Below are 6,769 nucleotides of genomic sequence, written 5' to 3' on the forward strand. Positions count from 1 at the left end.
AGAGCCACGACCATCATGTGAGGAAGAGCAGCCACAGTGTCTATGACTGCTCCTCTCACAGCTCAGTGATTGGAGCGCTGCATGATCTCAGAGGAAGACTCCGGTTCAGTCAGAGAGATGAAGCAGACCATGTCCCAGGAGCTCCAGCAGCCATATGTCCTGCAGAGAGCCTCTGCCTCAGACACCAGCTTCAAGAAGCTGCCGTTCCTCAGTGATGAGGAGAGAGATCAACTTTCCAGAGTGTCCAACACGAGGCTGAGAGCTGTGGGACCAGACACTAAGATCACATTCTGCTTCAGGATTGCTGCTAGAAATACTGTTGTTCATGAAGAACAGATCAGCTGCTGCTTTATGATTAAAATACTGACATTTGTTTTAATGACCTGCAGAAGGGCCCAGAGCCACAGCTTGAGAACCAGCTCTTCACTCTGCTACTGATCAGCCTGACCTGGTGACGGCGTCTCAGGTCCAAACCCTGGACCAGGTGTGTGTTTCCCTTCTGTGGGAAGTGTGTGATTCAGTGTTAGAGAGCAGTGAATGAGTTCATGAACAATCAGCTGATCAGTGTGAGGAGTGAACAAACCAGAGATTTCCCTCTGAAACATTAAAACATTGTCTTCTCTGTCATGTCAGATGATGTCCTGCTTTCTAAAAGTCTCCGGCCCTTGAGGATCTCTGGTCCTCCTTCACTGTGGACCCAGCCGGACTGTCCAGACCTCCAGAGAGCTGGCCCACACTGAGGCTGCCAAGTCTATCAGCTCAGCATCTCTGGTCCTGGAGGGAGGCTGCTGGAGGCTCCCTCCTGGCTAAACCTGGTCCCAGTGGACCCTCTGAGCCTGGATTCAGCACCAGGAGACACTGTGCCTTCAGAGCAGAGTTTTGTCTCCTCAACATGTTGATCAGCTGCTTTTTGGAAGAAAAACCTTCCAGAGAAGAAAACTACAAGACAGCTGTAGAGTAAAAGCCAAAGAGCTGCTGATCATCACCTGCAAAGGATCTGCTGAAGGATTTACCTTTGTTCAACTGCTTCTCAGCTGAAATGTCTCACTTTGTTTGGACTGAGAACTAAATCAAAAGTTCCTCCAGAAGAAGAGGCTCCTGGATCTAGTAGCTCTGATGCAGGATGAGTGAACTGCATCTGGAAGAACAGGGTGAGGAGGGATCTCCGCTCACTTCTCTCAACACTCTTCTGTTTGACACACTAAAACATGAGTGAAGCTTTCCACTAAAATCCTGCTTTCATTGATGGAAAGAGGACTTGAAGCTCTTTGAGTCTGGTTTTCCAGGATGGGAATTGTTCTGTATGACTGAAAGCTCATCAAGGCTCTTTAAGCTCACTGAGAAAAAATGCTCTGAAACATCAGAAATGTGAGACCATAGTGCTCTATTTTCATTTGATTCATTTCTTTTTAACTCCAGAAGAATCCTGTTTGCTCTGTTTAACTCCTGACACCATAAAGACCTTAGAAATAAAATGGTTCAATGGTATTTCAGTGTTTTCAGTGAGTTCATATCAATGTAAATGATGGTGAGATGAGCATCGTATCGACTGCAGGCTGGAGAATCCAGTGGAATTCGTCTGGTGACAGACTTTGTGATCTGGGCAAACATGGTGTGGTGATCCAGAAATATGGACATCATATCATCTGCTGATGAAGCTGGGATTTACTCCCCTAATGTCAATATAAAGCTGGGATTCAGAAAAAAAGCCCCTTCCTCCCTCTCTGAGCTGATCTGGACTGAAATCATCACTTCACTGCTTTGATCTGTCTGAGCTTTGAGTTTAGTTCCTTCTCAACCTTGATTTATTGTGAAAAACCAAGCAGCTGATTTCAGAGCAGTAAAAAGGCCTTTTATTCCCGTCAGGAGTGTTTTCAGTTGACAGGAAGTTAAAGCTTTAATGGCTCTATTTCCTCTGAGGGAGTGTTTAGCTGTGCAGCCAGCAGTCCTCAGTGCCTGCAGTGTGTTTTGATCTGCTGAGATCTGCTCCAATAGTCTTCAAACATCTCCAGGATACACTGCCCTGACTTGAACCTCATTTCAAAGCTTTGACTTCACAGCAGCTGAGCAGCCAGACTTCATTTCCACCAGGACTCTGGCCCTGAACAAAGCTGCTGCTTTCCTCTAGAAGCACTAGAAGCTCAGCCGGGGCTGGATTCACTCCAAACTCTCTGCTCCAGACTGACACACACACTTTAGACAACTGGATGGAGTTCAGGGGAAAACCTGGCAGAGGACACATTTCACTGCCACCACTCACTTCCACAAGCTTCTCTTTAGCCTGGAGCGCCACCTGCTGGCTGGGAAACTCCCCACATTTCTGAGGAGAACAGCTGCCTCCATGTTAGAAGAATGGCTTGATTGCTGTTCTGCTTTTTATTTCTATGTTGTCAGTCCTGTCAGGGTTTCATCTGGAGCTCAAAAGAAGCTCTAAAGCAGAAACTGAAATGTTTCCTGCTGGTTGGTAAAGAGCAACAAGGACCTTCAGACCGGCTCCCTTCATGGAAATGGACTTTCCAGTCCTAGAAAAGGCTCCAGATGCTGTCTGAAGCAGCTCCAGAGAAGTCCCACATCACATTCTGAAAGAAACACAGCTGCAGCTGCTCAACAGGAAAAACTCCTCCTCCTTTAAAACCTCCTGGACTGGATGGTGTGTGAAACCCACAGAGCTCTGATATGGACAGAGGACCCAGACCTGATCCTCCAGACACAATGAGAGCTGCTGATCAGAAGAAGACAGGAACCAGGTAGAGACTCCCTGCTTCCTCCTGGACGCTCTTTCTATTGAGGAGGCTGATCTGAACAGTTGCTGAGAGCATCAAGTTCCTACCAGCACCCTGGATCCCAGCAGGACGGAGGAGACCAAGGGGCTGGAGGACATGAAGACCAGGATGGAGGCAGTGGAGATCCAGGGCCTGAGGAGAGGAGGATGATGATGAAGAGCAGGACTGACTGGAGGAACAGTCTCAACAAGATTCACTCCCTGCTCCACATCTACTGATTCACTCTCACATTTCTCTCAGCACCAACATATGAAGCTCATATCAAACCATTTCACATTTTAACAGCATTTCTTCACATTTCTCTTCATCCTGACTGAATCTAGTCTGTAGATCCTGATAAAGCAGTTTACTGAGGCCAGCAGCAGCATCAACACACTAAATATACAACCCTGCTTCACTTTAACCTCCCTGCAGCCTGATTTAAGGCTGGAAACAGCTTCACCAGCTCACTGCTTTCATTCTCAAGGTCAACACGTGCTAATTAGCTGTTAGCATGCAGCTAGCTCACCGGAAGTCCTCCAGAAACGTGGCTTTGAAGGAGCTGCAGCTCCGTGGCTGTGGTTCAGCTTCTCCAGCAGCTTCCAGCAATATTTCCACCTTATCAGGACTTATTTTCTCCTCCAATCCAAGAGCTTCACTTTCTTCCTCTGGCAGCAGGACGCTGCTCGCGGGGGTTTCGGATTAACTGGTCTCCGTGTTAACTGGTGCCCCACTTCCTGTAGCGTCTCTGCTGCTGCTAAAAGCAGATGTTAAAAACCGACAGGAATCAATCCGGAGCTTCCTGGAAAACTCACTTTAACCGCTCTGAACACAAAGTTTAAAGAGTTGGACCTTTACTGAGTCTGGATCCTTGTTGGACCAGCACGTGTCAGACCAGGACTGGCATCAACTGCAGCTGCAGCTTCTTCTTCTACTGACTTCCGGCAGGCTGGACGCTGGATCAGCGGAATGCTGCCCCCACCTGGTCACTGTTCATACTGAGAGGTTGGGGGAAGAAGAAACTTTACAACTGCCTGATCTAATGGCGAGTTCAGCCCAGACAGAAATATCCTCTTTAAAGAAAATGAATGAAGCCGAGGCCTGAAAGCTCTTTAAAGTCCCGCTCCAGTCCTCTTTTGGAGCTGTTTTAAAGTGTCCTCAGGAGTCTTTACATTGTGACCAGGAAGTTTTTAGCCAACATCACTAAACCTGAGTCATTTTCCAGGCCTCTGTATCTGCAGAGCTCCAGAGATCATTAACTATTTGCTGCTGGGTGAAGACCGGCTGTGGGGGGACTGTCCCCCAGTGTCCAGACTGAAGGCTGTGGGGGGACTGTCCCCCAGTGTCCAGACTGAAGGCTGTGAGGGGACTGTCCCCCAGTGTCCAGACTGAAGGCTGTGGGTGGACTGTCCCCCAGTGTCCAGACTGAAGGCGGGATGCTGTTTCTTCCCCACTAACACCAACCAGTGCACAGTGTCACGGCTCTGTCTGGGGGATCAGGACTTGGTCCACTAACAGTTTTAAATTATAATAATATCAACATTGACACACCTCTTGTCCTCAGTGTGGTCCACTGAGAATCACAAACATCTGTAACATCTGTAAAAATCCTTCTGGAGCTGCACAGAGATGATGAGATGATGAAGAAACTGATGCTGCTCCTCAAAGAGTGTTTCCAGGAGTTGCTCTATTTTACATGATATTAAAATAAAGTAGTCTGGATCATCTGCTGCCACTGCTCCACATGTCAGCAACGCCCTCTTGTGGCCATATTCATTTTGACAGGGGGAAAATTGGAGCTCATGAAATGAAATGAAATGTAGTTTTCTAAAAGTTTGGCGGGAGATTGATGTAAATTCAATTATTTTTATTGCCTTTCATAAATTGCTACAACAAGTGACTCTAACAAGTGGTTTACTGCTGAAGCCCAAAGTTCAATACTGACATCATGTCAATAAATTAGCATCATCACTGTATGTTTCTGACATTGTTGTTTGACCCTAACTGAAGACAGACCATGTCCTAACACAGATATTATTCATGTTTATGGCTGATTGTCTGTAGTATGTCTCCATATGTCCATTGTGTCACGTTGCTATGACGACTCCACTTGCAGCTAAATAACCACCTGCTAAATAACCAGTACTCTGTATGATTGAAAGCGACCGGGGCCAAGGCCGGCCAGAGAGAACCGAGTGGAGTCAGACTGAGAAGGAACCAGAGGAAAAGGACTGATAGAGCTGTCCATGGTGCTGAAGTATCAACCTTCGTGTGAATCATTCTGGACATGCCACTTTTTGAAAAGCTGAGATTTTTTTTTTTTTCCATGACAGTGCTTCTTGTACATCATCTTATTAAACTTATGGCAGAAACCTGAAACATTTCTGGTCAAAAAAGTCAGTCAGTCAGACAAGGCTCCACTTTCTCTGTTGTCAGGCCTGGATGGCTCAGATGGTAGAGCATCAGACTTTTAATCTGAGGGTCCAGGGTTCAAGTCCCTGTCCAGGTACCACACGGGGAGATACTTGTGTGGGTCCAAATCCTCATAGCAGAGGGTCCCAGTGCTTTGAGTTGTATGTGGCCAAAACTCATGTCCTGTGCTTCATCCTGATGTTGTCAAGTTTGAGAAGTCTCTGAGATTCTGTTGACATCTTCCTCTGTGACTTCTTTGACTCCCATGAGCTGGATGTGATGTTCCTGACAGAGACGTGGCTGCTGGAAGGTGAACTAGTCCCGTGCTGGAATTCTGTCCCCAGGACTGTGGCTTCTTCAGCTCTCCCAGCATGCCATGGGGCTCACTTTGGGTTCATTTATGTAGAGGAGGACTTTTTGAAGTGGTTGAGGTCAAACTGACCATCATTCAAGTCATTAATGACTAATTTTTTTCATTTCCTATCGCCAGGATGTCGTCAGGAGTCTTGATCACCTGACTGATTCATGACAATCAGTTGAGTCTTTCTAACTCAGGAGCATGTCGGCTCGTTGGTCTAGGAGTATGATTCTCACTTAGGGTGAGAGAGGTCCTGGGTTCAATTCCTGGATGACCCCTTAGAATTATGATTGCACTCTCCAACAAAGCTTTCATCTTAGGTCATCAACCAGGATCCCTTTGAGTTAAACTTCAGAAGCTTCTCTGACTTTGTGTTGGAGGTTTGTCTGATCTCATGTTCATGACCAGCAGCAGCATTTCCACTGTCAACAAGGAGACGGAGCCTGAGAGCTCTGGAGAAGTTCCATCTTGGGAGCAGTTTCTATAAAGTAGTGTTTTCAGTGTCTCCTGCACTGTTGTGGTGTAAACAGACACCAGAACACAGTGAAAGTTTAGTGTTTCCTCTTGAAGCCTCTGCAGTGTAAACGGCCTTATTTTCAGGCAGCAGACCAAAACAGTGTTGTCAGACAGAAGAGCTGGAGGACATGGTTCCTGGAGAGAAGCAGAGCTGAGTCCTCCAGTGGTTTCATTTAGGATGTGAGGGACTCAGCAGCACAGCGGCCCAGCAGGAGTCATGGCTGTGAGACGCTGCAACACTGGAGGAAACTCTTTTCTACACTCACTCTTTGACTGGGGAGCAGTTTGGACTTTATCAGTTAGATTTTAGCTTCATAATCCATCATATTGTATTGAAATACTCTGATGCTATCATTTAAATACCCAGTAGGTCTCATCCACATGCCCCAAAATTCTTATCTGGGAGATTTTTTCTCCAAATGACAAAATGCAATATAAACCTGATGTGTCAAGTTTTAACATAAACACCCTTCTGGATCACAGTAACTGACAAACTGCAGCACAGGCACTTTTATTAACCACCAGCTGCACAAAATAAACATGGATTCTCCAGAAAAATGGTGGAAAAGTGGAATGCATTCAAAATGTGTTTGTAGAGTTTAATCAGCTGTCACAGTGATTTTAGTTGAGAGAGAAACTGGAGGAGGTCAGAGCAGAGAAATGACAACAGAATGATGAACAAACATCCACAAATCCAAATGTTTTAGTGTGAATAAATAGA

General features: G+C 46.3%; 1 non-coding gene across 1 annotated transcript; it reads left to right on the top strand.

Annotated features, from left to right (window-relative positions):
• The first annotated feature begins 5,198 nt into the window (after window positions 1–5,198).
• trnak-uuu (transfer RNA lysine (anticodon UUU)) lies at window positions 5,199–5,271 on the top strand. The gene has a single exon. It is a non-coding gene; the product is annotated as a tRNA-Lys (tRNA).
• The last annotated feature ends 1,498 nt before the right edge of the window (window positions 5,272–6,769 follow it).

This window comes from Salarias fasciatus, unplaced genomic scaffold (genome assembly GCF_902148845.1).
Source record: "Salarias fasciatus unplaced genomic scaffold, fSalaFa1.1, whole genome shotgun sequence".
NCBI classification, from domain to species: Eukaryota; Metazoa; Chordata; class Actinopteri; order Blenniiformes; family Blenniidae; genus Salarias; species Salarias fasciatus.